The 21,940-nt window shown below is 44.6% G+C and overlaps 1 long non-coding RNA gene across 1 annotated transcript in view; it reads left to right on the plus strand.

Moving 5' to 3' along the window:
* The first annotated feature begins 3,186 nt into the window (after positions 1-3,186).
* Positions 3,187-21,940, plus strand: part of LOC131406532 (uncharacterized) — a 36,271-nt gene continuing 17,517 nt past the window's right edge. Inside the window, exon 1 of the long non-coding RNA XR_009220172.1 lies at positions 3,187-3,270. This is a non-coding gene — a long non-coding RNA (uncharacterized LOC131406532). The remainder of the gene's footprint in view (positions 3,271-21,940) is intronic.

The raw sequence follows: 21,940 nt of genomic DNA on the forward strand, positions 1-21,940 counted from the left end.
CAATATTAAAATATTTCTCTTTTTCTCTCTACCTGATCCCTCCAGAATTTAAAAACTCTTAGTAAGTAAGTATTGTTGTTTTCATGGCAATATAGTTATTCGCATAAGTTCAATAAGAATCTGTTCTCCTTATAACAGGACACAATTGGAAACACTGGTTATATTACCAAGGCTGTGACTGGAACATCATATTTGCGATGTAGCCATACAGTTTAGAGGAATGAAGATTGGACTTTATGGAATAAAGCTATGTGGAAATATTGGCCTGGTACCTTATGTTCAATGTTCCAAGCAGCATTTACTGGATAAGTAAAGAATGTCACTTATGTAGCAGGTACAAGGAACCTCGAAATATTTTGGGGGAATCTCGGAAGAGAGGAATTCACCCAAATGTGTAGGCGTTGCAGGTGTGGGGAGAGAGGGAGAATCCCCCTATGCCCTTTTCCTTAAGGATTTTATGGCTGCCCAAATAATCAACAAGACAGGTTAGCAGGAGAAAATAATACCAAGTTTAATAACATGTATACATGGGAGAAAGCAGGGACACTGCGTTTCTCAACACAATAGCAGAAATTCTTGTTTTACATACCATGTTGAGCTAATGACAAAGGAGGATGTTCGGGGTGGGGGGAGTCAGTTACAGGAGATTACCACTAAAGCACAGTAAACAAGAGTAAGGCTGTTATACAGATTTAAGGCCTCACTTTTCACATTGATAAGTTTCTAGGAATGAGTTCATCCCCCCTCTTCCTAAATACAGAGAGGGAGATACCTTTACAAATGGAGATTTCCCTTATAAATGTAAATGTCTGTCTGGCAACTCCTTGCAGGGCCATCCAAAGAGTGTGGGTGGAGACAGAACTTCTGATAAGATGGGCTTGTTGGTGCCTTTTCTATTGTAACATCTATTTTACAATATATTACAGCCATCAGATAGAAGATCTGTTCCAGGAAGGAGTTACTACGTCAAATTCTTTAGGCAGTTAGTGGGGGAGGTCAAATGTCCTCAGAGAAAACAACCAAGGTAAAGAGATAGATTTCAGGGTGGCCAAATCTTGATCTCTCACATTATGAACTACAGTCCCTAAATTAAGCGTCACTCTTTATGTTGTACAGTTCCATGGGTTTTGACACACATATAGTGACACGTAGCCACCATTATGTACAGAACAATCTCACCACCCTAAAAATCCTCTGAGCATCAGATTAGCTCTTAGTGGCTTTTTAAAATATTAACAGTTGTCAGAATGACGTAAATTTTTACGACGAAAAATGTTCCACAGGTGCTAAGTTTTGTTAGTCTCACTATTGTGATCACTATTAGAAATAATGAAAAAAATGAACCCCTATATAAATAGTAAAAATCACAGAATTTTAAAGATAAAAAAGATCTGGCAGTTTAGGAAATCCTACATTCTTCAAGACCCTGCCCTCCAGTCTCTCAGCTTTCTGTGTCATTTATCTGCTGACTCCGCTGAGCAGAAAGAAAGAAATCGATAAAGAAAAACAAAGCAAAAAACAAATTTTGGTTCTAAGTAGTCCTCTTGAGCCCAAGTTAATCAAGCATGGATTCTTTTTTACTTCCTATTTGCATCAGGAACATAATTACTAGCTAGAGCCTAATTTGAGAATATTCATTAGAAATGAAAGATGTCATATTTAAGAACAGAATGGAATTCACTGAGGCTTTATTCTTGGGATATTTGTAGGATTAAGTCAGGACATGCTGCGAGAGTGATAAATAAGTTCTATATATTTTTCTTCTCCAAGACCATGGATTTCAGACACATTTTATACCCATGTACTTTGCAACAATGAAAAACAATTGAACACTGACCTTGAATATTTTGCCCTCAGATTCATTAGTCTTTAAAATATAAATTGAGCAATTTTATCTAGATGAGTGAAAGACTATGGAGACTTCTAGAATGTCACGTTAGGTCCTTTAGAAGTGAAGAATTGACTTTATAAAGCATTTCTATTCCTTCTCATACCTTGACAATAGTGCTACTGTGACTCTGTTTTAAAGAGGATAATGGCGGGCTTTACTTTGATTTGCACCTTTTTGTTTTAAGTGCATTTACTTAACATTTCTCAGCCTCTTTAAAACTTTTATCATTAAGCTCAACCTTCATTTAAATCACCAGACCTATTTGATGAAGGCGACGTGAATATTTACTTGCAAACTCCTCAGAAATTACTAATTTAACTTTACTTCAGATGATCCATTGTAGAACTCAAACTGGATTTGCCAGGCCCCTCATAACGGCTCATAACTGTGTGTTTGTACATCTATCTGGGAAGATATTATCCAAGGGTAATTGTTCTTCCCAGATGCTTTCTTTACCTCAAACAGCAATACTTCCAAAGTTTTAATGAAAATGTGGTCAATTTGGTGAAAACCAAGTGACTTGTTTGTTTTAGCATGCCAATGAGATTAAGAAAATAAGTATTTTAACTATTGTTATTGATTATAAAAATCAGAAATTAAGAAAACAAACTTCTTTGTCCAAAGACATTTCTGCAAGTGAAATCGTCGGAAAAACAGACAGCTAGCCTCCCATTTTAACCACTCAATCATAAGAAATGTAATATGGTGGGCAAACATGTGAGCGTTGTCACCTGCACGAGTCCCCAAAGCTGTGTCCCCATCACGGGCACAGATCAGGGGAAGGAGCCAGCAGAGGGGAGACAGCTGTGCCCTCAGTGTCCTTCCTTCCTAGGTCAGAACTCAGTCCCAGTTGCTCACTGTCTAGTCTTCTGGGGAAGCAGAGAATTCTTCTGGGGACACGACACATCAGGTGTTAAGGATGTCATTCTTCTTTTTTAAACAAATGTTAGATCATGTAACGTACTTCTCAGGACAGGAGGAGCCGCCTCAAGGGAAGGCAGATTTTCTCCAGGAGCTGATGGTCATCCAGGTAGAGCAGAGTCAAGGACTGCAGAGAGCCAGCCCGCTTCCGCTCTCCCTCTCAGGGACACCTTGGACCCCGCACCCCCACCCCCCTCCCGGTGCCCCCCAGAGGTTCCCATTGTATCCTTGAAGGCCGCGCATGCGCAGGACTGGCTCTCAGAGCGGCAGAGGGGATGGCGAGCTGGAGAGCCCCGGGGAACGTGCACTGGAGGCGGGGTCCCTGGTGCGGAGGTGGCCTCCTCGGAGGTTTGTGTGGGGGGATGGGCGGTTTCTGGATCCTTCCTCCAGGATTTTCAGCGCTGGGGAGCTCTCCTTTCTGCAGTGTGGAGGAGCGCTGGGCAGGAGGCGGCGCTGAGGTAGGCGTTGGGCGGTGGGCTCGGTGTGGAGATCTCCACCGCAGATGGCGGGAGCGCGGTGGGGGGGGTCGGCGGATGGTGCCGGGGGCCGGGGCTGCTGGCGGGCTGCCCCAGGCGGGGGAGCCCAACTCTGTCCCTTGGAGGAGCAGAGGAGCGCCGCCTGGCCGGCGGGCCCCTCTGCCTTGGCGGGGCCCCACCACGGCGGGGCCTCCTGCCCACCCAGCGGAGGTGCAGGGGGCAGCAGGGAGTCGCTAGCCCTCTGCTCGCGCCCTTGAGTTCGTGCCCCCGGGGGCCCCGTCTAGGCCAGGTCTCTACATCCCCGGGTGAACACATTCCTTCAGAAGATGGACTGTGGTCTGCGATCCTCTGCCTGACTCAGCTCAGGCTATTGGGTTCCTCATTGAGTTCTTTAAACAAATAAACGTTCCTACTTCCTTGGGACCACTTTTATAGAAAAGCCTAATCCCATTAATGGTTTCTGATAATTGACTCTATATTTGCAAGGGGAACTTTGAAGCCTGTGAATTGTTGTAAACTGCATTTAATGAAAGGAGCTTTAAAAAGTCTTTGGTGAAAATTATGTAGCTTCCTAATAATAATTCACCATATGTTAACATAGACTGATGACTGATCAATTGATGATTGACATAATGTGTACGGAATTTTGTTTTCAGTGGAAAGGTTTTTCTTGGCAGTTGGTGCTAAATTTAAAATCGGATAAGGAGGAGGTTTTTAGAAGTAGTATATAGCGTGTGTTTTGTCTCCATACTTATTTACAATTGTAAGAATTTAGATTTGGAAAGCTCATAGAACAAGAATTTTCAAATTTTGATTTGGCTGAGAGGGTGAAAGGTTAAAAGGCCAAATACGGTAGGATTTCATTTATATGATATTCTAGAAAAGATAAACCATAGGGAAAGACAACAGATCGTTAGTTGCCATTAGTTTTAATATTTAGTTAATCATTTAGTTTAATAGTTTAATCATTAGTTTTAATATCTCTGATTAATAAAATACATTTTATTGATAGCAGCCTAATTATAGTTTTGGATCATACCAGAATTTAACAACCTATTAAATTCTGCAGTAGGAACAAATGACATGTTGGTTATAGGTGTCTTTGAAGTGTAAGTATTGTTGGTAATGAATCTAAATAAGCATTTTTGGATTGTGAACTACTGATTTTTTTACTAGATCCTGTTGGACATGGCATATTACAAGTTTCAAAAGGCTCTTTAAATTATTGTAGCAGGCTGAAGCTATTAAATTGTAATGTAAGAGCTTTATAGATGAAACAGGCAAAAATACAAAAAGCCATTTATCTTTTTATCTTTGTTAAAAAATCAAGTAAATCTTACCATATACATGAATGACTTTTGGCTAGACAGACCTGAACTTGACAAGATGGACTCATTAATACAGTGAATTTGTTTTGCATTGTTAAAATGGGAGAGGACATATGTTTTTCCTGAGGGTGACCCAAGTCAATATGGTAGGTTTCGCTGTTTATATGCTCTTTCTGAGTTACAATCTTGATTAAACAGCTTGTCATAGACGTACCAAGAAATTTGGGCCATTTTATGTATCAATATTTTAAGATATCCTATTTCCCTGATAGTTTCCAGTTTCAGGGTATCTGGGAAAAACAGTTTCTGAACATAGGTACTTTGGAATATAATTTTTGATTGTTGACATTGAATCATAGAATTGTGGAGTTGGAAATAATTTTAGTGGTTGTCGAGCCTAACCTCTTCATTTTCCAGGAAATGGAAAGTGAGGTTTCTCAAGTTAAGTTGTCCATAGTCTGACTGCTACTTAGTGGCAGAGTTGGAACTATATGCTCAGATGCTTGTCTCCAGATTCCTAGTACAGTGCTGTCTGTGCTACATACTATTAAGTAGACAAACCAATGAGTTACCTTCCCAGATCACATATGTAGCCAGCAGGGTTGATTCTTTCCCATATGCATATTTCCTTTCTTTTTTAAATAACTACTAACCACAATTAACTCATTCCCATACCATGTTTAATGACTATACTTGTGTGTGTCTCCTCGAGCACACGTGGATTCCCTAGAATGGAAACCTGCCTGTGAGTGGATTGCTGGACAAGGGGCTGATGTGAATCTGCAACTTGACGAGCTGCAGCCAAATCATCCTCTGAAGTTTTAACAATTTCCATTCCCGCCAACAGTGTCTGAGTCATCCTTGCCCTGGGAATTGTCAGATCGGGATTGTCAGATTTTTAAAGTTTTGCCAATCTGATGAGTGAGAAATGATGTATTTGTTTTCCTCTTTGTACAACTGTTTTGACAAAAGCATAGAGCTGTGCAACTACCAAAATCAAGACACAGAACAGTTCCAGCACCCAGAACTCCCTTGAGCTGCTCTTTTGTAGTCAACTCTTCCCCCACCCTTAACCCCTGGCAACTGATGATCTGTTGTCTTTCCCTATGGTTTGTCTTTTCTAGAATATCATATAAATGGAATCCTACAGTATTTGGCCTTTTGAGTCTGGATTCTTTCATGTAGCACAATACATTCATTTTAGTGTTCATCCCTGTTGTTGTCTGTATCAGCAGTTCCTTCTGTTTTATTGCTGAATGTAGTATCGTGTGAATGTACCACAGTTTATCCATACAGCAGTTGTAGGACATTTGAGTTATTTTCAGTTTTGTCTTTTTTGACTATGAATAAAGCTGCTATAAATCTTTGCAAACAAGTTTTTGTGTGAGCATTAGTCTTCTCCTCTTGGGTAAGCACATAGAAGTGGAATTGCTGGGTCACATGGTATGTGTATGTTTAACTTTATTTTAAAAACTGTTTGTGGTAGCAAAGTCATGGCCCACAAAGATGTCCTAATCCCTGGAACCTGGGAATACATTAGTTTACTTGGCAAAGGTGAATTAAGTTTGCAGATGGAATTAAGGTTGCTAATCAACTGACTTCAAAATAGGGAGATTATCCTGGATTATTCAGGTGGGCCCAGTGCATCACAAAGGCCCTTAAAAGGGAAAGAGAAGCAGGAGAGTAGAAAAAAGATGCAACAAGGGAGGCAGGGCAAAAGAGGTGCAGAGTTCTTGGTCTTGAGGGTGGAGGAGGGGGGCCATAGGCTAAGGAACGTGGTGGTCTCTAGAAGCTTGAAAAGGCTAGGAAATTGATTAACATTTACAGTCCCCCCAAAAGAACCTAGCTCTGACAACACCTTGATTTTAGTCCAAGGAGACCCGTGTCAGACTGCTACCCTACAGAACTGTAAAACAATAAATCTGAGTTGTTTTAAGCCATGAAATTTGTGTTGATTTGTTACAGCAGCATAACAAACTCCACTTTAAAACTGTTTTCCAGGGGCCGGCCCCATTGGTTAGTGGTTAAGTGCGTCCGCTCCAATACTGGCGGCCCAGGTTCGGATCCCGGGCATGCACTGATTCACCGCTTCTCCGCCCATTTTGAGGCCGCATCCCACATAAAGCAAATATAAAGATGTGCAACTATGACATACAACTATCTACTGGGGCTTTGGGGAAAAAAAGAGGAGGATTGGCATGAATGTTAGCTCAGGGTTGATCTTCCTCACAAAAAATAAATAAAACTGTTTTCCAAAGAGGCTGAACAACTTTGTCTTCCCACCAGCAATGTAGGAGTGTTCCAGTTACTTTCCACCCTAAATTAACACTTGGTATGTTCATCCTCTTTAATTCTAGTCATTCCAATAGGTACGTAGCAGTATCTCAATGTGGTTTTTATGTGCATTTTTCTCACGATTAATGACGTTGAGCATCTTTTCCTGTGCTTATTTGCCATCTGTGTATCTTCTTTGGTGAAGTGTCCAAATCTGTGCCCATTTTAAACTTGGATTTTCTTATTGCCGAGTTTTGAGAGTTCTTTATAGTCCTGTCAGATATGTGATTTGCAAAGGTCTTCTCCCAGTCTGTGGCTTGCCTTCTCCATCCTCTCACCAGTGTCTTTGGAAGGTCTGTGTAACGTCACTCGAGAGGCTCCACATGACCTTATTGTCCTTCGTTGAGAAACAGAGTGAGGTTGGATCACCTGAGTCCAATCAGACGTTGATCAGAGTTTGGGCCGGGTCTCACTTTTAGTAAACCCAGCCCTTCCGCTTTCCCCGGTTCCTGTTTGCTGTGCTCCTCTCCCCCGCACAGGGGTCTGGTTCTAAGTCTGGTAGATCTCTCTCTCTTCAGGTTTGGGAGGCCACAGAAAATTCAGCTACATCCTTCAGACATCTCAGCGCAGCTCTGCAGCCTCCTACCTTACATCGCTTCACAATATGGCAAATTCCCTGAAGGTCAGACTAGCAGTATGTTTGACTTAGGCCACTTCCACCACTTCTGGAGGTTTCACTTTGTTTTGTGGAAGCTTTTGGCCTAGATCCCCAGATTCCTGTGTGGCACCAAAACTTAGTACATGTGCTGTGATAAGAGCAGTTGTGTGTCTGAAAGCCCTCGGGTTTCCTCTGCCACACCAGTCCTGCAGAATCACTGCAAGTTTGGCTAGTTTCTCTTTTCCCTATCCGAGGCTCTGACTGAGCAAGCCAGATCCTCAGCAGGCACCCAGAATCAGAAAACGCCTGCAGGGGAAAGAAAGATAAAAATCCTTGCCCACATAAAAGACTTTTTCTTCTTTTTGGAATTTTAGTTGGTTGCTTCTGAAGTTCTCTGATGCTCTGAAAATATATTTATGATTTATCTGGCTTTGTCCAGTTTTGCAGCAAGAATGCTTTCCTGTCCTAGTCTCCTCTAAAACAGAAGTTCTCTTGTCATTAGTTTTTAACTCCATCAGTTATACATTGTCAATATTATTATTGTTTCATTAAGTCATGCTTTCAATGATTTATTCAGATGTGTAACTGTTTTTATCCTCACCATCCGTTTTTACCTCTTGGCATTTCTTCTTCTGTCAATTTCTTTCTCCTTAAAGTACATTCTTTTATAATTTTTAAGTTTTCGCCTTGAGGAAGATTAGCCCTGGGCTAACATCTTTGCCAATCTTCCTTTATTTTGTATCTGGGTCGCAACTATGGCATGGCTGATGAGTGGTGTAGGTCCACACCTGGGATCCAAGCCCACAAACTCAGACCTTGGAAGCGGAGTGTGTTGAACTTAAACCACTACACCAGGTGGCTGACCCCCTTAAAGTACATTCTTTAGAAGATCCTTAATGAGCATTTGTTGGTGGTAATACTCTTAGTCAGTGTTCCCATAAAAATATCTTTAAGTCACCCTAGTCCTTGAGATATGGTTTGATTGGATATACACTGAAAGTTATTTTCTCTCTGTACCTTGAATATTTAATCCAACTCTCTCTTGTCTTCCACTGTTAAGAAATGTATCATATGTCTAAATGTAAGTCTCCGTAAGTGTTCTGTTCCTCTGTGGGGCTTTGAGTATCTTCTTTTTTATTTAGTGTTCTTTGCTTTCCCTGGATGGATCTGGCTCTAGATTTTTTTTTTTTAATTGTTCTTGAGATGTATTCAGCTTCCTGAACCTAGAGTAGAAGTCTTTTAGGAATTCTGTAAATTTCTGTTATTATGTGTCAATATTCCTTTAAATCATATATATATTTATATTATTTAATTCAAAAATATATAAACATACACATTCATTATATAATCATTAAATATATATTTAATTCAATATATTATATTATTCATTATACTGATTTATATTATTCAAAAAATATACATATATTATTTATATATGTAGTTTCCTGTACTTGACCAAACTCAAGCCAGGCTCCTTTGAGCCCTATTCTTGTCTAGGCCTCGATCTTGGCCTATAATATCTACAGCCTCTCAGCACAAATGATTTCACCTCCCCACACACAATTTATAAGACTTAAAAACTGACATAGTTTCTAACAGCTCAAATCCACATCCTTAGGATGACCACTGCCCCCTTAAAGTGCCTGCCTGAGAAAGCTCAAGGCAGCAATAAGGATTGACTGTTCTGGCCAACACTCGATCATTGGACCCTGACATTCCTTTCTTAGAGCATTTACCCAAAAGTGCTTACAACTGTGAATCTTTCCTCTGTCCTTTTGAGTTGTATGTGTGTCTCCTATAACTCAGGAGTGCATTTCTCAAGGTCCTGAGAGCCATTGGAGGACAGGGTGTCTGTCTCCCAGACTCTGTGAGAGCAGAGAAGTGAAACTTTGATCATTTCCAACTAGCAGACACAACTGGCCAGATCACATTGCACTGACCAACACTCTGTAACTTTCCCCTCCCTGACTCTACTGAGCCCCTGCTCACTCCTCTGCCTGCTTCCTCATTCTCCCTTTCAAATGCCCAGTCACCTCTGTACAAATCAAATTGAATTCAGTTCATCCTGTTCCTTCTTCCCTATTGCAGTGGTATATGCCTGATTAAAATCTGTCCTGACCACTTTAACTAGAGCCTGGCTTTGTGTATACTGTACATTTAACACACATACAGATAATCCCATGCATATGCATACACACGCATATACAAACACAACCTTGGGCCCTCCAGGACCAGTTAAACTGACCCCATCTTATCAACAGAGTATTTAAGAGTTTTCTTTCAGGAACTGAGACACCTCGTCCAGTTCAGACCAGTTGGGACCACCAACTCATCAACTGGGAGTTCACAAATGCTTTATATGTGACGTTTTTGACATCAAGGAGCTAAAAACTCCATTCTCCGATCATGGTAACACTGCCAATTTGTGAACACACATCCGATGAAGAGCCATGAAGCTTGACTTTGCTTGTGCAGATCATCAATTCCCTCACTTCTCCTTACTTCCAATCATGTACCTCCACATGTCAGACCACCCTGCCCTTCATCCCATAAATTGTGCCCCAAGCCCTGGATCAGGGAGACAGATCTGAGACAGACACATGCCCCCTGTCTCCTTGCAGATCAATCTCACAAAATAAAGCTACACTTCATTTCCCAAAAGCTGATGCCAGAATAATTGGCTTTTTTAATGTGCATTGGGCAAAAGAACCCCAATATTGTGCAGTAACATCAATACATATATATACACTTACTGGTTGTTTTCTCTTTTTTATTTTCTTTGTTGAGGAGGATTCACCCTGAGCTAACATTTGTTGCCAATCTTCTTCTTTTTGCTGAGGAAGATTCACCCTGAGCTCACATCTGTGCCAGCCTTCCTCTATTTTGTATGTGGGTTGCCACCACAGCCTGGCCACTGATTAGTGGTGTAGGTCCACGCCCAGGAACTGCACCTGGACCACTGAAGTGGAGTTCTCTGAACTTAACCACTAGGCCATGGGACTGGCCCATCTCTAATTGTTTTGAAGATGTTACTAGATATGCAGTTGAAGTTTCACTATGATCTCTGGATTTCCTTGCTGCTCCTTTAGTCCCTCACTTCACTGTATGTGTTTTTTGCTCCATCTTTCATGCTAGAGAAATTCCTCAAATATCAAGTGGTCCTTGGCTACCTGTTCATATGTTTGTGATGGGAAGAAAACAGCTGAGTAAGATCTCTGTGGGCCTGATGGAGCCTGTGAATGTCTGGACTCAATGTTTCTTCAGGGGTGTTGAGTGTTGAACTAGTAACAGGCAAACAATGTTGGTGCCCACACCGATCTCTAACAACGTACTTATTCCACACATTCCCACAATGACAGACATCCTCTGAACATGTGGAAATGCTGACAACACACACCCACACCCACATACACACTATTTGCAAATGACCAGCAGCATTCAGACTGTAAACTACACGATAATGCACACTGATACTCAGAAGACACACACAAACACAGACACATACAGACCACTCACTGTCTCAGAGACCACAGTGACTTGAACTCTCTAAACACACACACATCAACAAAACACACTTTCACATAGATGCCATAATAGCCATGCACCCTGTGACCATACAGAATTGCTGAACACACACACATCCACACAACAAGGAACGTGGTTGTGCACGACTGGGCTTGATCAAGAGGTTTTTCACACCTCAGCATCAACATGGACACCCCAGGGTGAGAGGGAGAGGCAGAGGGCACAGGGAAAAAATGTGGGGAGCAGTCAGGAGGCACTTGCATAAAGCAAATATGATACCTACAAAGCTGGTTGCTAAATGACATATGACTCAAGGGTATGAGGACCCAAAAGGATCTGAAATGGTACAAAAAAGGTGACTGATAGAAACCCATCACAAGATATTTAAATGTAAGGAACAGTGATATTTTAAAAGGCACTGAAGAGAGTGCATCAAAGCTTAAATATAATTCCAAACAATTAATGACATGGAATTCTGGCCAAAGAACAGCCATTATTGCTGTTAAAATTCCTATTTAAATGTTTCTTATAAAATTATAGAAATAATCCTTGAAAAATGACAAATATTCATTGGTTTAAAATATTTAAAACATTTCAGGATAAAATTACTGCAGGTTCCACTTTCTTTTTTTTAAAGATTTTATTTATTTATTTTTTCCCCCCAAAGCCCCAGTAGATAGTTGTATGTCATAGCTGCACATCCTTCCAGTTGCTGTATGTGGGACGCGGCCCCAGCATAGCCGGAGAAGTGGTGCATGCCCGGGATCCAAACCCGGGCTGCCAGCAGCGGAGCGCATGCACTTAAGCGCTAAGCCACGGGGCCGATCCCAGGTTCCACTTTTATTGAGTAGCTTTTCTTGGGCAGCTATAAGAGCTGGACAAAGCACACAACAGCTGTTTGGAGGGTTGTAGAACATCCTGTGCAGACAGGACTTGGGGGTCTACAATCTCTGAGACAAAGGAAACACAAGATTGTGAGCACCAGCTCCATGCGGCTTCTCCCCTAAGGCATTTGCTATTTCAATGGTGAGAGAAGAGAGTCTGAGCAGAAAGAGGAGGAAAAATGAACTGAAATTTGGTTCCAGCCAAGTCCAGTAACTTCTGCTTCCAGTCAGATGTGGTAAAGGCAGAGCAACAGTTAAACATTGATTTAATAAATACTATATGTTTGAAAACACCAAAGGGATGTGGAAGCAAACAGGACTAGATGAAATAAAATTTCAAAAAGGAAAGAGCCTTTTTAGGTGAGATTGCCAGACATGCCCTCACCCGGGGGAATTTGCTTAATCTGGACTCTGATAATCAGACCTGTCTTACCAAAAGACAATTGTAAGTACAGTCTGTCAGAATTGATCTATGTTAGCTTTTAAATAGCACAAGTTTTCTTTGACTGTTAATTTTTACTGCCTCCACTAGGAGACTCTATGAAGGGAAAGACATTGTATCATTTGCCACATGATCTCCAGAACATTCTTCAGTTTGGGCTGTATGACTTCTATAAATATTTGTTAATTGTTGGTTTCATGAATGCTATGGACTGAATGTCTATGTAATCCAATTTCATAAGTTAAAATCCTAATCCCCGACGTGATGGTATTTGGAAGTGGGGCCTTTGTGAGTTAATTAGCTTAGATGAGGCCATGAGTGTGATGCCCCCATGATGGGATTAGTGCCCTTACAAGGAGATGGAGGGCCAGAGCTCTCTCTGCCAGATGAGGGTAGAGCAAGAAGCTGTCCTTCTGCAAAACAGGAAGAGAGCTATCACCAAAAGCCACTCAGCTTGAACCTAGATCTTGAACATTCCAGTCTTCAGAACTGTGAGGAATGCACTTCTCTTGTTAAGAGTGCCCAGTCTAGGGATGGCCCGGTGGTGCAGTGGCTAAGTGTGGGTGCTCTGCTTCGTGGCCCCAGGGTTCATAGGTTCAGATCCCGGGCATGCACTGATGCACTTCTTCTCAAACCATGATGTGGCAGCGTCCCATATAAAAAGTAGAGGAAGATGGGCAAATACGTTAGCTCAGGGCCAATCTTCCTCAGCAAAAAAGAGGAGGATTAGCATCAGATGTTAGCTCAGGGCTGATCTTCCTCACACACACACACAAAAGCCAAAGATGCCCAGTCTAGGGGTCTGCCCCATGGCCTAATGTTTAAGTTCAATGAGCTCTTCTTCGGTGGCCTGAGTTCAGTTCCTAGACACAGACCTGTACCACTCATCAGCAGCCATGCTGTGGGCATGACCCATATACAAAATAGAGGAAGACTGGCACGGATGTTAGCTCATGGTGAATCTTCCTCAGAAAAATATAAATAAATAAAGTGCCCAGTCTATGATATTTTTGTTACAGCATCCCATACTGACTAGGACACTGACTGTGTGAATAAGTTCATTTAGATTGACGATCCTTCTACATGACACGTTATTGTCAATCATTCCTAAATTGATGTGAGTCAAATTTCCCTTAAGGATCATAAAGATGTTAAGGCCCTTCTCCCTAGTTATGCACATATTGATACACATGAAAACATGTTGCGTCAAGTGCTTTATTGACAACTTAGTCTCACACTAGATCTTATTGGCCTTCAGTGAACCTCAGTGCTACAGTCAGTGTATTCTTCAAAGGGCAATAAAGGAAAGTCCCTGGACTGAAGGGGAGTCGGTATCCATCGTGCAGCTCCTGCCCTCTGCCCAGTCAGCTCCAGGGCAGGGTCAATTTACAAGATAGGCTTTTTTCCAGGCAGCTCTGTGTTTCTCCCAGCCTGTTCTCATTTAGGATGATCTCACCAGGAGGAATGAGTGGAAATTTGGAGGGAAGAGCTACAGAAGGCATCTCCCAGGGGAAATTCTTTGTGGTTACATGACCTAGAATATGGACACCTGGCTGCTCTAAGGTGTCCTGAAAATGGAACCCTTCCCATGTCTGCAATATCCTTCCATGTCCTCTTTCCCCTCCATCTCTCTGTTCTTGGTGGAAAAATTCCCTTGGCAACGACAATAAAAAAATGAAGGTAGGGAATGGCCCATTTCCAGTCTCAGAATTCTGTGAAATTTTACTGCCTATCCCCAGTCTCCCAGGACTGACACTCTTTTTATTCTTTTAAGATTAGATTACATTTTAATCTCCTTTAATCAAAGTTTTCTCTCATCCTTGTTATGTATATACATGTTCTAATACATAATATTGAAAACAATATTTTTGGCCCTACAATTCCCAGATTCACTCATAGTTGTTTTCTGATGGATGCATGCCTTTGTAATTATGTTTATAACTCCATTAACTATAGAAATGACTAAATGATGAGTAGTAATGTACTAATACAGGAAAATGGTCCATTTTTATTCAACATAAAGTTTCATGTTTTCATCAAGACAAATACATGAATACTTAATTGTTCAGCAAAAACTCTTACTGTGTACAAGTAAGCAATTATAAATCTATTGGAGTTGGTTTACCTTGTCGATTATTCCTTGTTTCCGAATTGTGCATTCAGCATTTCCATGAACCCATTAGAATCCTGCATCTTTATCCTACCATTTTATTTTTTTTGTTATAATTTTTATTTATTTATTTTTTCCCCCAAAGCCCCAGTAGATAGTTGTATGTCATAGCTGCACATCCTTCTAGTTGCTGTATGTGGGACTTGGCCTCAGCATGGCCGGAGAAGCGGTGTGTCGGTGTGCGCCTAGGATCCGAATCCGGGCCGCCAGCAGCGTAGCTCTCGCACTTACCACTCAGCCACGGGGCCAGCCCTATCCTCCCGTTTTAAATACTAGGTAATTGACAAAAGTCCACATGACTTGTTCAGTTGTGTGCTAGTGGATCCTTGGTAGGGTGTCTTCCCAGTTACGTTTTCAAATGATCATCGACAAAAGTCCACATTACTTGTTCAGTTGTATGCTAATGGGTCCTCCGTAGGGTGTCTTCCCGGGTACGTTTTCCAATGTGAACTCCAGCTGATGGCCTTGTGACACTGATATAAATACTGATGTCTCCACAGATCATGGGGCCAATGATGTGTGGTCCTTTACATAGTCATATATAACCTAATACTTTTCATCCTATTAGTGTAAGGAATTCTATGGAAGGTAGATTGGTGACAATTAACAAAAGATGATTGATTATGAACATGCTGTTAGGGAGAAAAATTGAACCTCTGGGTATAAAGGTTTACTTTTTATGCAATTAATCAGCCACCCTAACAAACCCTGTTTATAGGCAGGTCTATATACATATCTATATTAGATTAAGATTATATCACCTATTAGTTTGAATGTGCTTTTGTAATGTATGCCTTGTTTCTCTTGCCCTTTCGTACTGGGAGAAATATGGAATAGCTAGAAACTGACTGGATTACTCTGGTCTGAACTCAGATCACGTAGGGCTTGAATCGTTTAACAAATGAGCGATTAATGGCAGCTACACCACTGGGATCTCCTGATCCAACGTCGCGGTCATACACCCTATAGTGGATATGGACAGTAAAATAGGACTGTGCTGTTTTCCCGAGGGTAACTTGTTCTGTTGATCAATATTTTGGATCAATAAGTGATAAAATATTTTGATTAGCTGGTCTAGATTTTAATCACTCAGAGGTTATTTTATTCTCTGAGGTCACCCCAACCAAAATTGTTAGTCCCTTTAAGTTTTGTTATCCCTTGATTTGGCTTACCTTTGATTTTTTTAAATTAATTGGAGCTCCATAGGGTCTTCTCGTCTTACTTTGTCATTCCCGCCTTTTCAGGGAAAGGTCAATTTCACTGATTAAAAGTAAGAGAGAGTAAAACCCTTGAGTGGCCGTTCATACAAGTCCTCATTTAGACAACAAATGATGATGCTGCCTTTCCAGGGTCCAGTCACTGTGGCCTTTACACCGTGTCACTGGGCAAGCAGTGCCTGTAACACCAGAAATGCCAGAGGAGATCCTTTTGGTAAACAGGTGGGGGCTGTGTTTGCCGAGTTTCTTTTACTTTTTTAAATCTTTGCTTGAATGCCTACCTGTGTTGGGTTAACAGTTAATGTAATAAATAATTATTGGGTTGAATTTATTTTATTGTTAACTTTCGGTGATTATCTATCTGTTCTAAGATTATGCAAGGAGAAATAATTCTTGTTCCTCATAGTAACAGTACTACTTCTATGAATTAATAGATTAATGCAGTATTAGATTAGGAGTTAGTTTCTGAGATTGAAATTAAGATAAGTATATTGTTGCACCTGAAGGCTTTCTTAATTGGTGGCTGAATTTAGGCCAACTAGCGTATTGTTTGTACTCCCTCTCTAAGGAAGGTTGTATCCTGTACCTAAAAGGCTGTACCTCTTTAGGGCTGAGTCTGGGGAAGTCAGGAGGCTGGACAAGTGTGGAGCTGGCTCTGACCCAGAGGGATGAGCAAGAGACACAGGACACCTGCTGCCACACACAGCCGCAGCAGACATCACCAATTAGTCACGACATGCTGGGCTGCAGAGCCCAGAGAGCCCCCCAGTCCTCAACAAGTTGCACACGGAAGCCACTCCCGGGCAGAGCAGGGGGCAGTGATGAACCCATTTGCCATCCCAGCTCCCCTAAGACGTGGCCCAGGCCTCCTTTCCCCACTTACTCCACCAGCTCCTCACTGTCCTCGGGACTCAGGCCTTCAAGGCCCGCCAGCAGGCTGCTCCAGCACTTCTCCTTCCTTACCACCGCCTCCCCTCTCTGCTCCCACTCTAGTTCCAGGGCAAGTTACCTGTGGCTCCTGAGTGCTGCTCCTTGGCCTGGAAGGGCCTTCCTTCACGCCATCCACCCTGTGCATGCCTACTTACCCTTCAAGACTCGACTCCAGTGATGCCTTCTCAGGAAGCCCTCCCTGATGCTCCATTTCCCTAGGCCTGCTCTGGGCCACCACTCTGCCTCCTGCCCACATCTGTCACTGCCTGGAACCTTGCTGGGCCCCATTCTCTGGTCTTCACGTGTACCCCAGCCCATCAGGTGGGAAGGAAATTCTTAGGCTCAGGGCAATGGAGCAGATTCCTGGACTGTGGTGACACTGTCCACCCCAGGAGAGGTCATTCTTTGGGCCTTTTCCAGCTTTGGCCCATTGCAGCTCAGCTGGAGCCAGGACACAGGGAGGCTGGCTCTGGGCTCAGTAGATCACAGCGTCAGCTTAGGGAAAAGTTACAGGGGGCCACACAGAGGGGCTCAGGACAAAACTCCAAGTCTATGATACCCTTGCTAAGGGCAGCAGGGGCCAAAGGCAGCTGCACAGGCCACAGGAAGTGCTGGCGAGCTTTTCATCTGCTCAGAGAGTCCCAGGGCTGTATAGAAGGAAATCAGGAGGCCCATCTGAGGTGGAGGTCACCTCGGGGGCATGCAAGCAGAAGCTGAGGGTCCCACAGCAAGTGGAATCTGAAGAGGTGACCCTGAAACTCCTTGCGGCTCTAACGTCTCTGAGTTGGAAGTCAGTCCCCTCAGTCACAGCCTCTAGCTGCCCCCTGACAGGGCTGTGCGTGAGTGGAGGCTGAGGGTGAAGGCAACCTCCTACCCGTGAGAACCGCTGTGATCACGGCCTCCCACAAGGGGCTAAGGATGATGAGCAAGGGACAGAGGGACTGACCCACATGACTTCCCCTCAGATGCTGAACATGCTTGTGATTCACCAGGCCAATCAGTATCTGTCCTTCTCCTCCACTCCTCTCTCCCCAAAAGGACATGTCAGTGTTTACTATGACATCCACAGACACATCAAGGGCATCTGGGAAGAATCATGTGTACATCTGGAGAGAAGGGAACTGTGAAAACCAGTAATATCTGCATCCATGTGTGCAGATACCGACATCCACATACAGCTGTCACATTCCTCCAGTAGCCCTGGAATACTCCACAATCATGCTGGCAGGTTTTGGCACATAGTAGCCAAACGAACTGGTGGTGTCCCCAAGTGCCACCACTGCTGGGGTCTACCTTGAGATTTGGGGGAGGCAGGGTGTCATGCCCCATCTCACAAAAGTCTGGCTGGTGTCCAGGAGGTTCTCACAGCCTTCGACAATCATGCCCTCCATGGCTATGTTTTCCTGGATGCTCTTTGTCTTGTTTACTTCATTGTACATTATCCTGTCGGGACAGAAAATGTCAGAGACAGGCTGCCCCCGTCTCTCAGGGAGAAGGGAATGCCGGGCCTCTGGCCAGACCTAGGAAGAAGGCCTGGCACCCAGGATTCTCAGGTGGAGCCTGTGGTCACAAAGGGGGAGAGAGCATGCATATTGAATGCCCGCTCTGCCGGGCACTCTATGGGCATGGTATTACATCATCCTTCTCATAGCCCAAGGAGACAGGTGTTGGAAATGGAAATGGAGATTAACAGCTAGAAAGCAGGTCTGATTTAAAAGTTTGAACCACGTGGAACTGAGACGGCAAAACTGGGAGGACAGGAGTATAGGAAACAACCTTTCTTCTTTACTCTGCCCCCCACACCACTACTGGCCTTATCTCCATCCATAGAACTCCACCCACCCATCCTTCCTCAGGGCCTTTGCATTTACTGTCTCCACCCCTCCCCCAATGCATGTTATATAGCTGCTTCCTTAATGTTCAGGTCCTGGAATGGCTTAGTTTTGGAGCACCTGGCAATCCAGCTGGCTCAATGAAAGTCTGACTCCCATAGGCTCCAGCATGTTTGGTGGGAGCAAGACACACCTTGTCCCTTAATGTGAGAATAAGGACAACTCTCCTATTTGTCCTGTTATGACTGCCGCAACACCCCTCCTCCAGGAGGTGGCGCCATTTAACTGCTTTTTAAAAATAGCATTGGCGGTGGGGCCGGCCCCGTGGCTTAGCGGTTAAGTGTGCACGCTCCGTTACTGGCGGCCCTGGTTCGGATCCCGGGCGCGCACCGACAAGCTGCTTCTCCGGCCATGCTGAGGCCACGTCCCACATACAGCAACTAGAAGGATGTGAAACTATGACACACAACTATCTACTGGGGCTTTGGGGAAAAAAGGAGGAGGATTGGCAATAGATGTTAGCTCAGAGCCGGTCTTCCTCAGCCAAAAAAAAAAAAAAAGGATTAGCGTGGATGTTAGCTCAGGGCTGATCTTCCTCACACACAAAAAAATAGCATTGGTGGGAAAAGAGGCCTGTGAGTTGCCAACTTTGCTAAGAGCCTTGGTGGGTTTTCAGGAGTCTTAGGAAGATAGTAATTTTGTGGGGATGAGCATCTGGAGAAAGTACCCCACTTACTCCAAGAAAAGCACAAATGTCTTATTTGTCTGCTGATGCCTCAAATTCTACAACCACGACCAGATCACCAAGAGGGCTGCTTAATATGTATGGCTTCCAAAGTTCTCTAGTAGACACTGTCCAATTTAACCCTCCCAGCAAAGAGAGATGACACTGGTCGAGCTGGATCGGTGATTAACGAACTCAGCGATGAGCCAATTACTGGGCCCCTCTGACCCTCAGTGTGCTCACCTGTAGAATGTCAGAGTGAGGATGGAAAAGAATGCATTTCACGTGCTGACCTCAGGCCCAGCACACACGGCAGGTGCTTGAGTAAAGGGCCGTGATCACTGTTGCTAGTATCACTGGTTGCAAAGGTGTTATTATCCAACTATTATTACCCGTTGTTTTCTGGCTATCAGACTGTGGCATGGAGACGGGGTCTCTTCCTTAGGATCCTTAGTCCCTCCCTCCCAGCAATGCTCTTCTCAGCAGCCCAGTCCCTAGCCCTCTTCTGGAAGGGTCGGGGCACAGGGAGGCACCATTCAAGGATATGCTAGTTCCCTGGATAGGGATTCATTTTTGGAAGTTAGCAAAGGTAAGCAGAACCATTTCTTTTGACGATGGTGGAGATTTTGCTGAGGAGGGCTGTATTTGCTACAAACAAGGGGGCGATCCCACAGTAGCAACACTAGTTTCACTGTTAGACAAGTGCCAGCTGCAGCTGCTCAGGACTCCTGCCAGCCCCGGCTGGGTTTTGTGCTGAGAGCCACACCGTCCACGCAGCTGGGGAGGAGTTCCCAGGGCCGCAGTCTGCCGGGGCAGCTGGAATTGACAGCCTGGGTTACAGTGAGCCCAAGAGATGAGGTTCAGGAGAAAAAGCGGGACAAAGGCCAGAGGTAGGAGAGAGTCAGCCCCAGGGGAGGAGTGTTTCTGAGCACAGCCAGGGAGGGTTTGTTATCTGATGGCTTCCTGCAGGGCTGGGAGCTTTCCTCAGTCCCCCAAGGGAGGGAGAGAGGAGGATGAAAGGGCTGCTGTCAGGGCTATAGGAAAACCCTCTTCTGTGCCACTAGGGCTGTGTTCAGGCCAGATGCAGCTGATCAGGTGAGCAGATGAGTAGGCTTCGGGAAAGGGGATCGGGATCTTAGGATAAATGCCTTGGCACTCATGTGCCTTCCTTGCTATGGCCCGCACTGGTACAGGGCATGCCACAGGGATGAGGAGCCTCGCTGGTGTCCCAAGTCTTCTCCTTGGGGAAGTGTGCAGGATTTGGCTCCTTGGGTCATGAGAGGACTGGGGTCTCCACCCCACAATGGTTTTTGTTAGTCTACAAACACACTCTGATTACATCTGCTCCCTGAATGAACCCCCACTCCGTGGCCTGTGCCCTGCCCTAGTCCAGCCTGGTCCTCCCTCTGCCCAGCTGGGAGACGTGGCCCTACCGGCTGCCTTTTGCTGGACTCGGGAAGCCATTTAGGGCACTGAGTGGTTGGCAGGGCTGGGTACTGGACCCTACATGCTGCAGACCGACCCTCCTTTGCAGATTCTGGCAGCCCATCGTTGAGTACAAGGCTGCTCATCATATCTTAGCCTCCATAAGGTGCAGACCCCAGGGCTCAGCTCTTGGTACGCACTTCGTTCCTGCCTAAACCTACTCCCTTGGTGATCTCACCAGTCTTGTGACTTTAAATACCATCTCTGAGCTGATGGCTCCTGAATGGCTCACTCCCTTACACTTCAGACTCAAACGCCTTCCTCCATCTTGTCCCCTCCACCACTGTTGTCCATCTCAAGCTCAACATGCCCCCAGTCAAGATCCAGTGAAGCAAGAAAGATTTCCCCTCCACACCTGCCCATCCTGCCAGTTTTTCCATCTTGGTTAGCAGCAACTCCAACCTTCTGCTTGCTCAGCCAAAAACTGTCGAATCACTCTTGCCTCCCATCTTCTCTCTCCCCACATCTAATGCATCAGAAACTCCTGTTGGTTCCATCTTCAAAACACACCTCGAATCTGAACCTCCTCCTCACCTCCACTGCCACCACCTGGTGCAGGCCACCGTCAACTGCTGCCTGGGCTGTTGTAGGAGCCTCCTCCCTGGTCCCTCTGCTTCTGCCCTGGCAGAGGAAGGATCCCCCTGGGCTTTGGAGACTGAATGAGGGGCAGCGGAGGGGCCTTGACCAGAGGGCTGGGGCCTCTGACACTGGAAAAGTCAGGTGTTTGTCCATCCATGACACTGCCTGCTGTGACTGCACCCTTGGGCACATGAAGGCCCATCAGCCAGGACCCCCTCTGGGGCTCCTATACCACAGGTTGTGAGACACTGACACTGGAGAACAGGGGAAGTTGGCAGAGTGCCTGCGAGTCCCTGGGCGGATCCCTGCTCTGGCAGATGGGCCCACGTGAGTGCCCAGGGCCCTTCCTCGAACCCCATCTGTGCCAGGGACAGCACACCACACACACCATCCCACCAACTGCCCCCTGAGCTTGAGCTGTGAAAAACTCAGATTGCTCCGGAGACCCTGCTTCCAGGTGGGGCAAGCTGGGGGTGCCCCAACACCCACCCCTTGGGATCCTAACCTGAACATGATATTTTAGCATCTGGGGCTCAGGAAACTCCTGCTGGGGAGCATCCTTAGCCCTGGCCTTTCCACTGATGGGGGCACCCCGGAGCCGGGC

Source organism: Diceros bicornis, chromosome 5 (assembly GCF_020826845.1).
Source record: "Diceros bicornis minor isolate mBicDic1 chromosome 5, mDicBic1.mat.cur, whole genome shotgun sequence".
Lineage (NCBI taxonomy): Eukaryota > Metazoa > Chordata > Mammalia > Perissodactyla > Rhinocerotidae > Diceros > Diceros bicornis.